The sequence below is a fragment of the Neophocaena asiaeorientalis genome, unplaced genomic scaffold (genome assembly GCF_003031525.2).
Source record: "Neophocaena asiaeorientalis asiaeorientalis breed wild unplaced genomic scaffold, Neophocaena_asiaeorientalis_V1.1 scaffold396, whole genome shotgun sequence".
Taxonomy (NCBI): Eukaryota; Metazoa; Chordata; class Mammalia; order Artiodactyla; family Phocoenidae; genus Neophocaena; species Neophocaena asiaeorientalis.
The window spans coordinates 4018913-4031677 of NW_020172455.1; positions in this window are offsets into that span (position 1 = coordinate 4018913).

Below are 12765 nucleotides of genomic sequence, written 5' to 3' on the forward strand. Positions count from 1 at the left end.
GAGCCAGACCCCTATCTTTTTACTATTTTCCTTCCTCAACACATGGCTCCTGTTCTCAAGGTTTCCTCTTGGGTCCAGGATGGCTGCCAGAACTCCAGTTATCACATCCTTAGCTCCAGTTATCATATCTTTGTTTCAAGCAACAGGAAGAAGAAAGGAAAGGGGTGGTAGTAGGGAAGGCCATTCCTCTATCTTTATAAAGCTGGGAACTGTAGTCTTTTCTTCCTGGTGGCAATATGGCCACCAAAATTCAGGGTTCTGTTAATAAAGAGAAAGGTGAAAATAGATAACAGAAGGCAATTAGCCGTCTTTCTCATCTGTTTTTATCCCCATGTTACAGTGAGGAAACAGGCTGAGAGAGGAAAGATCACACAGCTAGTAAGTGGCAGAGCTGAGATTCAAGTGCAGATAAGCTGAAATGTCTGACAGGGTAAAAACGTTTTCCTGCCGTTGGGTGTATGCTAAGGCAGCACTTAACCACTGTTCTCAGTCACATGTCTCTTAGGAATTCTGTAAATTTAAGGTTCTGAAGTCTGCCCACTTCAGCTCTCATTTAAGAGCTCTGAGATGACTCCTGGTGGTATTTGTCCATGGCAGGTGTTTAACTGGTTTCCATTTTTGAAAAGTAGCCATAGCAGCTTTGGTCATTACTGTGACGCGATTCTTCAATGCAGCTTCTTGTTACAGGAAGATAGAATTGTCAGAGGAAAGTCTTGGTTGAGTTAGAACATCATCAATAAGTGGGATTGCCCTGTGGGGTCTGAATCAGTGGTTCACAGCTGGGGCAGTCTGGCAATGTCTGGGGATATTTTGGGGTGTCACACTAGGAGGGGTGCTGCTGGCATCTAGTGGGGGAGAGGCCGAGGATGCTGCAATGTGCAGGACAGACCCCCACGACAAATAATGTCAGTAACACTAAGGTAGAGATACCCTGATCTGGACCATTTGAACTGATCGAGCTTACATAATGTGGCATCTTCCGTTTTGTGTAGACGTCCCAGTGAGAACCTTGGGCTATGCATCTTCTCCTTGTTCTTAATGTCTCCAGCTTTGGCTACAGGAAAAAGTGATCCTGCAAAAGTCTACTCAGTGGATGTTCAGTTGATGTTCATTATTTGATAATAAGGCTTAAACTGATATCTTTTAAAAAAAATATTTATTTATTTTATTTTTGGCTGCATCAGTTCTTAGCTGCGGCATGCGGGATCTTCACTGGGATCTTTGTTCCAGCACGTGGGCTCCTTGTTGCGATGCGTGGGCTTCTCTCTAGTTGTGGCCTGCGGGCTCAGTAGTTGCGGTGTGGCACTGGCTTAGTTGCCCCGTGGCATGTGGGATCTTAGTTCCCTGACCAGGGATTGAACCACGTCCCCTGCATTAGAAGGCAAATTCTTAACCACTGGACCACGGAGGGAAGTCCCTTAAACTGATATCTTTTTTTTTTTTTTAAGATATATTATTTATTTATTTATTTATTTAATTTATTTTTGGCTGTGTCGGGTCTTAGTTGCAGCAGCAGTGTTTTGTAGTTGTAAAAGTGCAGGTCTTGCAAACCTTTTGTCACATTAATCCTTAATATTTCATATTTGGGGGCATTATTATTAATGAAGTTAAAATTTTTTTTTCAGTTTCTGATTTCTCATCAATAGTACATAGCAATACAATCGATTTTTTATATTAATATATCCTGAATCTTTGCTCCTCAGCTTATTAGTTCTAGTAGCATTTTTGTAGATTCCAAAAGATTTTCTTATGGAGATGATCATGTCGTCTGTGAATAGAGACAACTTTACTTCTTTACCTTGTTTCTGTTTCTTGTCTATTGCATTAGTGAGCATCTCCAGTACAATGCAGAAACGAAGTGGTACAGTCATCTTTACCTTGTTTTTGTTTCTTGTCTATTGCATTAGTGAGCATCTCCAGTACAATGCAGAAACGAAGTGGTACGGTCAACATTCTTGCCTTGTTCTTGTCTTAGAGGGAAAGCAGGCCTTAAACACTAAACGTGATACTATCTGTAGGTTTGGGGGATTTTTTGGTTTGTTTTTGTAGATTCCCCTGATCATGGTGAAGAAGTTCCCTTCTGTTTCTAGTTTTGTTTTTATTCTTTATTGGAGTATAGTTGATTTACAATGTTGCATTAATTTCAGGTGTAAAGCAAAGTAAATCATTTATACATATACATGTATCTATTCTTTTTCAGATTCTTTTCCCATATAGGTTATTACAGAGGATTGAGTAGAGTTCCCTGTGTTATATAGTAAGTCCATGTTTTGTTTTGTTTTGTTTTGTTTTTTGTGTTTTTCTGGCCATGCTGCGCAGCTTGTGGGATCTTAGTTCCCCAACCAGAGATTGAACCCAGGCCCTCGGCAGTGAAAGCGTGGAGTCCTAACTATTAGACTGCCAGGGAATTCCCAGCAGGTCCTTGTTGATTATCTATTTTATATATAGCAGTGTGTTTCTGTTAATCCCAACCTCCTAAGTTATCCCTCCCCACATTTCTAGTTTGTTGATAGCTGTCCTTTCTCTCTCAAAACGGATTTTTCGTATGTCTTTTTGAATCTATTGGCGTGATTAGATAATTTTTATTTTAGTTTGTTGATGAGGTGAATTACATTCATAGATTTTTAAATGGGAAACCAACCTTGCATTCCTGAGATAAACTTCAGTTGATCATGATGTATTATCCTTTTTATATGTTGTTGGATTCGATTTGTTAAAATTTTGTAAAATTTTATGTCTTTGTTTATGGAGGATATTGGTCTGTAGTTTCCTTGTAATGATTTTTTCCGGCTTTGGTATCAGAGTAATACTGGTCTCATAAAATGAGATGAGCAGTATTTTCTCCACTTCAACTTTTTGGAGGAGTTTGTATAGAATTGCTATTATTTCTAACTTAAATGTTTGGTAGAATTTCCCAGTGAGGGTATATGCATCTGGAAGTTTCTCTGTGGGTAGGGTTTTAACTACAAATTTAATTTTTAAAATAAGTATAGGGCTATTCTTCTTGAATTCTCTAAATTGTCCAATTTATTGGTATAAAGTTATTTATTGAAATTCCATATTGTCCTTTTAATATCTGTAGGATCTGTGGTGATCTCTCATTCCTGATATTGGTAATTTGTATCTTTGATTTTCTTTCTTTCTTTTTTTTTTTTTTTTTTTTTTTTTTTTTAGCACTGTGTGCCCTGGGAAAAGCTGGCAGAACAGGCCTTCAGATAGTTAGATATTTTCAGGGGCAAGTTTTATGAACCCAATTTCTTGCATCTTCTCATACCTATTAACGGAGACATCTTGTGACTAGCAGTAACTTTCCACCGAGATGCGTGCTGGATTGCATGTACCCCCTTCAACAAAATCTCATATATACTGACCTCCCTGCCTACCTCTTTGGAACAGTTTCTCAGAGCTACCTGAGAGGCTGTCTCCTGGGTTAGTGTTTCAGTAAGACACTAAACTCGACTCACAGCTGTTACGTTGTGCTTTTTTTTTTTTTAAGTTGACATCAGTCTGGTTAGAAGTTTATCAATTTTATTGATGTTCTCAAAGAACTAGCTTTTGGTTTCATTGATCACCTTTCTCTCTCTCTCTCTCTCTCTCTCTCCTTTACCCCTCTCTTTCTCACCCCCTTTCATTGATTTGAGTTCTACATAGTTCTTAATGATTTCCTTTCTTCTTCCTTCAGTTTAATGTGCTCTTCCTTTTCTGTTTTCTTATGGTGAAAGCTGAAGTCATTGACTTGAGACCTTCATCTGTAGAATTTCAATTTGAATATTTTTTTACTATCTCCCATGTTTGTGTTCAATATTCCTATAGCTTCTTGAACATATATATAGAATATGGTCATAATAACTTTTTAACTGTTCTTGTCTATTATAATTCTATCAAGTGTGTCATTTCTGCATTGGTTTCAATTGAATGATTTTTCTCCTCATTGTGGGTTATATTTTCATGCTTCTTTGCTTGACTAGTAATTTTTGGTAGAAAGCTGAATGTTATAATTACACCTTGTATGACATTGGTTATTTTTGTATTCTTACCAATATTCTTGAGCATTGGTCTGGAACATGGTCAAGACATTTAGAAATAGTTTAATCCTTTCAGGTTTTGCTTTTGAGATTTGTTAGGTGGGACCAGAGCTGCATTTAATCTAGGGTTAATTTTCCCAGTACTAATGCAAGCTTCTGAGGACTCCTGAATTATGGGGTTTTCCACTCTGGCTGTTGGGATGACACGATTCCTGGATCTATGTATCCAGCACTGTCCCCTTCTATCCTTTTGATTGATCCTTTGCTTAACCTTGGGTATTTTTCTCATACACATGTGTTGATCAGCACTTGCTGAATACTTGGGTCAGGGCGGGGAGGGCACCCTCTGCAGATCTCCAGAGCTCTCTGCCTGTCCGCCTCTCTCTCCAGCTCCGTTCTCTCTGGTACCCTGCCTGCAACTCTGGTTGCCTTGGCCTCCGTGAACTTCCACCTCTATGTCCTCAAGTCACAGAGATGGCTGGGCTCTGCCTGGGTTCCCCTCCTATTGCCACAGTCAGGAAAATTTCTCTACTGAGTAAACTGGAGCAGCTGTAGGGCTCACCTCAGTTGTTTCCAATCTCTCAGGGATCACTGTCCTTCATTGTCTGATGTCCAATGTATTGAGAGTCATTGTTTCATTATTCCACTTTTTAAAAAAAGTTGTTTCAGTTTGAAGGGTAATCTTGATTGGGAGTGGAAGTCTCTACACATATTGCTTAGCTTCTGAAAGGTGGGAGAAAGTTGAGAAGAAAGAGCAACAAGGGAATTAACACGGGAGGAATCCAGAAAGGGGAGAGGCTGTAACTTGATGAGATGTAGATCCTCTGAAAGTTCTCCCTGAGATCTTCGGTAAAGTCTACTGAACCCAAAATGATTGTATGAATGGGAGTTTTGTGTCATTTAAAAAATAAGGCTGAATTTTATTTCTGGCTCCAAAAAGCAGGGTCATAGGAGGCAAAGGAGGCCAAAAGAACATAAGACCCCCCCCAGGACTTCACTAAAGTCTTGGAGAGGCTTTGAATGTCCTCAGGCTGTGGACCAATCTCTCTGGATCTCAAGAAGCTCCAGTTGCCCAAGACACCCCTTCAGGGCTGAGACGTTCATTCCCTTACTGCTAGGAGCATTGGTGCTGACCACTCTCAGCTGAATCCTTCAGACGTTTCCCTTAGCCATAGGGCAAAGAAAACCCTCTCACCCAAGGGTTTGCCCTCCCCAGGGGTAGCTCATATCCAGCAATCGCTTAATGAATGGGATACACACGCTTGGTCTTCTTTTCTCAAGGCCAGACAATTCTGGAGGGTCATCCCAGTGCTAGGGATCCCCGTGGGGTCATGGGATTGGCTGAAACCTTTGTTGTGACTCCATCCTACATCTCAGCTGTACTCTTCCCTCTGCCCATCCCTGCTTCCTTCACTCCCTTATAAGGTGTCGATCCTCAGGGTATTCTGCAGTAATCCCACTCCACGAGAATCTCTCTATGCACCTCGGAATGTGTTATTTACAATGGATGCCGTGTGTACATAGTACATACAATTATTTACAATGGATCCCGTGTGTACATAGTACATGCAATTATTTACAATGGATGCCGTGTGTACATAGTACATGCAATTACTTACAATGGATGCCGTGTGTACATAGTACATGCAATTACTAACAATGGATGCCGTGTGTACATAGTACATGCAATTTATGTGTGCATACAGTGTTTATGTACAATGGATACATAAGGGTTAGGGTTTAATTCATTGGAACCCCAGTTGAGAGGGGCTGCCCAGGGTGTGTGCACCCACCTTTCTGGTCTAGAAGGATTATCAAGAGCTGTCCCAGGAACCCATGCCCAGCTCCTGTGACTTGGGTCTGCTGCCTGTCTGTGGCTCACACTCGTGGCGTCCCCACAGCTCCTCAGTCCTGCACCTGTCCTTGGGTCACTCTACACCTGCTCTCCTGTTCCTCTGGCTCCTTGCCGGCCCCCTCCCCAGCTGCTGCCTTGGGCATCTGGGCTGCATCATCACGGTTGTCATCGTAGGTTTTCTCAGCCACTAACTCTGTAGTCCCATCTATTTATCTAGCCCCTAGGAAACCCTGTTGAGTTGTAGGAAAGGAACTTTTTTTTTTTTTGCGGTACACGGGCCTCTCACTGTTGTGGCCTCTCCCGTTGCGGAGCACAGGCTCTGGACGCGCAGGCTCAGCGGCCATGGCTCACGGGCCCAGCCACTCCGCGGCATGTGGGATCTTCCTGGACTGGGGCATGAACCCGCGTCCCCTGCGTCGGCAGGCGGACTCTCAACCACTGCGCCACCAGGGAAGCCTGGAAAGGAACTTCTGATAGCAGCAGGAAGAGGATTTCCCCCTGGAAGCAACACAAACCCATTTCCATGGTGTGTCCTGTTCCTTCTGTTCTAAAGAGGCAGGGCCAAACCCTATTAGAGACCAGGAAAATGCACGCTTCACATTTTCGCTTTTAGTTGTGTAATGCCCACCACCAGTAGCTTACATCGTCGGGAAGGAGAAGATGACAAAAAATATTTCAACAACTACCTTGGGGCCTAGATGCAAATGACTTGTTTGCTGAGTGGGGATTTCTGCCTTGGACTGGATAGAAGCTTCACGATGCAGTTGAACTTGGCTGTTTGAATGACTAACATTTTGCTACTGTTGACCAAGATGATGATAAAAGCACATACGCAGTTATTCTAGTTTCAAAATACTCTGTGTGCACTGACAGATCACTTATTTTTCATGATCTATGTGCTGACTCTTGGCTTTGTAATGGGGATATGGAGCTAAAGAGCAAACTTTGGGGTAAAATTAATACCAAACCCATGAGTTCTATCTAGACGTTTAGGTGATGGTCTTGGGATATAAAGTACCTTGGCATTCCCAGACAAAAGCAGCTCAAAAAAAATGTCATATTGTGATAAAGAGAACGTTCAGATGTCTATTTACCTGCCTATCTCATGGGAAAGTCAATAGCCTTAGATTAAATATGAAAAGCATACTTCACCCAGTGTTGCAAGGGTCAGCAGAACAATCTCTTTAGATTTTTCAAATGTTGGTCAACTCACAGGGGAGTATTCTTAAGTGTCACACGTCCTTGTATGTTTGAAGTCGAAGTTGACAGCACAGCCTGGAGAGCGCAGTGCTTCCCTTGTCCTCCCAGTTAATCATGTGTTTGGAGACCCAGACTGGAAGGCTCTGCCTTATCACTGCACTGAGTATTGACAGAAGGGTCAAGTGGATGAAGCCAAATGCACAATCCTGAGATGAAAGGATCCTGTTATGCACACAGACATTGTTGATCAAATGACACAGGCAGAACAGCGAGTGGCTGACAGATTTCATTAATCCTGGAGCCGGAAGGGACCTTAAAGGTCACCGAGTCCAGAGTCCAGGGAGCCGCAGAACCGTGGTGAGAACTGGGCCTTCTGACTCACGGTCCAGGGCTCAGCTCTGACCATTGATTAGCACCTGAGTGCCGGCTGTGTCCAGTGAGGCTATGAAAGGCCACACCTCTGGCCCACAGCAAACCAATTGACTCATTCTCTGGTGGCGGGGACTGGACACCAGTAGTTTTCAAAGTCTCCCCAGGTGATTCTAACACGCATCAGGGCTGAGAATCACTGCTTTAAAGTTTGAAAAGCTATGATCAAGGTGTAAGACAGGCAGAAGCGTTAAGAAAAGTAAGTGATTCAGCAGAGGTGGTACTTCCCATCCCCTTGGGAGACGAGAGAGAGGTCTGAGCTGGTAGAGGGGAGAGTCAGGGAGGAGGGGGCAGGAGGGGCACCGGTGTGGGCCTGCACACTGCCCGCCTCAGGCAGGGCCCCAGGTTAGGGGAATGTTCCAGATATGTTTGTGACGCAAGGGCAGAGGGGACTGGAGCCACAGATAAGCCTCTGGAAAGAGGCACTGACAGCAGGCTTACGGTCCTCTCCATGCCACTGGAGCATGGAGAGAAGCTGAAGATTTTTCCTGGTGTGAGGATGCTAAAATCAGCAGCCCTGGAGGATCCTTATGGCCTGGAAGAAGGATGGTGTCATAGACCTCAGGACTGAAGGCCACGTGGAGGGGCAGCAGGTCTTGGCATTGAAAAGCACAGACTCTGGAGCCAAAATGCATGAGCTTGAATCCCAAATCCACCACTTTTAAGTACGTGACCTTGGGCAAGTTACATAACCTCTCTGTGCCTCAGTCTCGTCCTCTGTAAAATGGAACTGTGACCCACCTGATAGGGTTGCTTTGAGGATTATGTTTGTTGGTATCTGTGAGCACCAATAGCTGTGTCCAGCAGACAACCAGTTAGCACTGTAGGGAGTTCTGACATAAATGCATAAACGGGCATGTGGACATCTGTGTGTATGCCAGCTCAGAGGTATTTTCTGACCAAGGACCATATGCCTACCGTCATCCTCTAATGCTAAGGATTCCCCAGGGAGTTTAGCTGCAACTCTAAGGAGAAAGTGGAGAGCAGAGAAACATAAATTGTGTAATTTTCTCATGAGTCAACTGAGAAACTGTTGAATTGGCAAGATATTCTTTTCTGCTACTAAGAGGAATGGGGACTACTGATAGAAACAGAGTCTAGGTCCTAATTAACTAAAGAAAGATAAATTTTGTGTACCTGAGTCCACAGCTTAAATATTTACATTTTCGACATTTCCTTTGAAGCTACAAACTTATAGGAAACTTTCTTTGGTCACCACAAACAAATATATCACTGATTATACTGTGGTTCCATTTTCATTAGGAGGTAAGCATTCTGCTTTGCATAGGCTCCTACTGGAAAGCCTGGAATTCTTTCTAGCACTTTGATTATATCCTGCCTCTGCCTTCTGGCCTCCATGGTTTCTTTCTTTTCTCTTTTGTAAAATTTTATTTATTTATTTTAGCTGCATTGGGTCCTTGTTGCTGTGCATGGGCTTCCTCTAGCTGCAGCAAGTGGGGGCTACTCTTCGTTGCAGTGCGCGGGCTTCTCATCGCGGTGGCTTCTGTTGTTGCAGAGCACAGGCTCTAGGTGTGCGGGCTTCAGTAGTTGCAGCACGTGAGCTCAGTAGTTGTGGCTCGCAGGCTCTACAGCGCAGGCTCAGTAGTTGTGGCTCACGGGCTTAGTTGCTCCGTGACATGTGGGATCTTCCTGGACCAGGGATCGAACCTGTGTCCCCTACATTGGCAGGCGGAATCTTTTTTTTAAATTTATTTATTTTTGGCTGCATTGGGTCTTTGTTGCTGCGCGTGGGCTTTCTCTAGCTGCGGTTGAGCGGGGGCTACTCTTCGTTGTGGTGCACAGGCTTCTTATTGCAGTGGCTTCTCTTGTTGCGGAGAACGGGCTCTAGGCTCACAGGCTCAGTTGTTGTGGCTCACGGGCTCTAGAGTGCAGGCTCAGTAGTTGTGGTGCAAGGGCTTAGTTGCTCTGCAGCATGTGGGATCTTCCTGGACCAGGGCTCAAACCCGTGTCCCCTGCATTGGCAGGCGGATTCTTAACCACTGCAACACCAGGGAAGTCCCATGGTTTCTAATGAAAAGTCAGCTTCTCATTTTATTGAGGCTCTCTTTGATGTGTCTCTTTTCTCTTGATAGTTATAAGATTCCTTGTCTTTGTCTTTCGACAGTTTAACTATGATGTGTCTAGGTATCTATTTCTTTAGTTCCTGCTACTGGGAGTTCATTGAGGTTCTTGGATGTGCAGATTGATGTTTTTCATTAAATTTGGGATGTTTTCAGCCCTTATTTCTTCAAATATTCTTTTGCTCCTTTTCTCTTTCCTTTACTTCTGTGACTCCTATTATGCATGAAAAAAAGACTGTCAACCAAGAATTCTATATCCAGCAAAACTATCCTTCAAAAAACAGAGGAAAGATTAAGATTTTCCCAAATAAACAAAAACTGAGTGGATTTGTCCCAGAAAAACTCCTCTGCAAAAAATACAAGAGGGAGTCGTAAGTGAAAAGACATAAGATAGGAACTCAATTCCACAGGAAGAAAGAATGAACGCCAGTAAAGATAACTCCATAGGTATGTATAAAAGACTTTTTATTTGTAATCTTTCTCCTGCAATCCATTTAAAAGATAATTGCATAAAGAAATAATTATAAAACTGTGTTTGATGAGCTTATAATGTAAAAAGATATGATTTGTATGACAATAAGCTCAAAAGAGGGAAAAATAAAGCTACATTATGCAAACTTTTTGAGTACTATTGAAATTAAATTGCTACTAATCTGAGCTACAATGGTTTAAGTTAAGATGTTAATTGTAGGGCTTCCCTGGTGGCGCAGTGGTTGAGAGTCTGCCTGCCGATGCAGGGGACACGGGTTCATGCCCCGGTATTGTAATCCCCAGGACAAATACTAATAAAACAACAAAAACATAATTAAAGAAACAACAAGGACATTAAAATGGTACTTTAGAAAATGTCTATATAACAGAAGAGAAGCAGTGATGGAGAAATAGAGGAACACAAAATGTATAAGATATATAGATAACAAACAGCAAGAAGGCAGATGTAAATTCTACCTCATAAGAAAGTACACTTACTTTAAATGTGGATAAACTGAACACTCAGTAATCAAAAGGAACACACCCAACACCATGAATGAGTCCCTAAGGAAAAAGGCCAGTCCCAGAAAGGATGGGGGAGGGGCTGGGGAGAGAGCTGGGTGTGGTTATAAAAGGACAACAGGGGGATCCCTGTGGTGTTGGAACTGTCCAGTATCTTGACTGTGGTGGTCGAGCCACAGACCTACACAGGTGGTAAGATTGTATAGTGTTTAATACACACACACACAATACACACAACACACACATACACACAAAAGAATACAAGTAAAACTGGGAAACATCTGAATAAGATCAGTGGATTGTATCAATGGCAGTAGCTTTGTGAAATTCTACTATAGTTTTGCAAAATGTTACCATTGAGGGAAACTGGGTAAAGTGTAAAAGTGATCTCTCTGTATCATTTCTTACAGCTACTTGTAAATCTACTCATATCTCAGTAAATTTTTAAATTAGAAATTCTATTAACTGTAGCATATGTTGACATGAGTATAGCTAACTGTTTGAAAGGGTGAAAATCAGAGTTAGTGGTTTCTTCTGAGATATAGGATTGAAGGGGAATTCTTAATTTTTAACACTTTTACTTTAATTTTTACAAGTGTGACTTATTTTTGTTTTACTGAAAAGTAAGTAAACTGTTTTCTACTTGCAATGAAATTACTAAGTTACTCAGTATATTAAAGAAAAAAAGAGAGAGAGAGAGAGAAAGAAAGAAAGAAAGAAAAAACAACGACAAGGTAGAGATTTCAAATGCCAGTGAGGACTCCCTGGGATTAAATGCCCATACCTCCACCTGGGGTAATGCCAGCTGGCTTCCAAGTGACAGAGTCAGCACCAAAGCCCAGAGGTGGGTTGTGTTTCACTGGTGAGAAGTCGTTGCTTATCTTTATTCTTCTGATCTCACATTCCCTGAAAGTTTTCAGATCATTGGAGTTTTTCATTAGCTGAGTTCGTATTCTTGTTTTTCCGTCCGGTCCATATGCCTCCCTCCCCGCCCTGCACCGGTCTAGCCTCATTCTCCCCTGTTGTCAGATCAAGCTCTGCACCTTGGCCAGGCCAGGCCCCTCACTGCCCACAGAACAGTACCTTTCGTACAGACCCACCACGTCTGCCACATTGTTCCCTCTTGTGAATTCCCAGGAGCATTTTGCCCTGCCTGGGGCTGAGCTGTGTCTGCGAGACAAGGAAGAGGGTCAAGCCTGCAGTACCCGAGGGCCGCTCAGACAAGTGCTCAGCTCTCTGCCGCCTGATCTGGGGCAAGGCCAGAGCATCCAGGGTCCAGCAGGGGCACCAGCCTCCACTCACACTGACCACACAGAGGAAACAGAGTTTTTATTTGATCGAACGCTAACTAATAATCTTCCTCTCAAGTCCCACCATACGGACACAAATTTCACTTTTTGTCCAGTGGGCTTTAACTTTCCATCTCTTGAATAATAGACTTCATCTGTCAATCTTTCCCAAGTGAGGCAGGATACACCAGGGAACAACTTGGGTGCTGTAGTCGCACAAACCTGAGTTTAAATATACAACTCCTACCTACTAGTTACATCACCACGGGCATGTTATTCAATCTCCCTGAGCCTCGGTTTCTTCCATTGTGAAATACGTACAGTTATAATACCTCTCTTGTGGGTTTTTTGAGGATTAATGACATTACATGGGGCAGCTCCTTAGCAGTTCCTTAGCTTGGCAGATGGTAGCTGCTCATTTTGGGTTCCTGATATGCACTGTTTTCTGTCCCTGTCCAGTCCATATAATGTTGGGAGCAATGCCATTCATTCAACCTTCAATCATAGACTGTCTCATGTTGTTGGCTAACTGTTCCCTGGTTGAACGGGCCATAGCAACATAATATTATGTGGGGTTACTTGAGCATGTAAAAAACAATTCTTGACATACCAGATTTTTAAGATAATCTCTATAATCTAGCCCTAAATAAATCATATTTATTATAAGACTATATTAACTCCCTGATTAAAACTGATTTGCTAACAGTGCCCTAAAAATGCTGTTAACTGGTGTGCCTTACTCACATGTGGATTTCATGGTTATTTTTCAGCAGTAGCTACAATTCCTAAGAATTTATAATTTTGTTAACCTTCCAAGTCCCCTGTTCCACTGTCAAAGGAACAACAGCCCATCATGGAGGGTGGTCCAGTCGGCAGGTACGGCATCGGGGTTT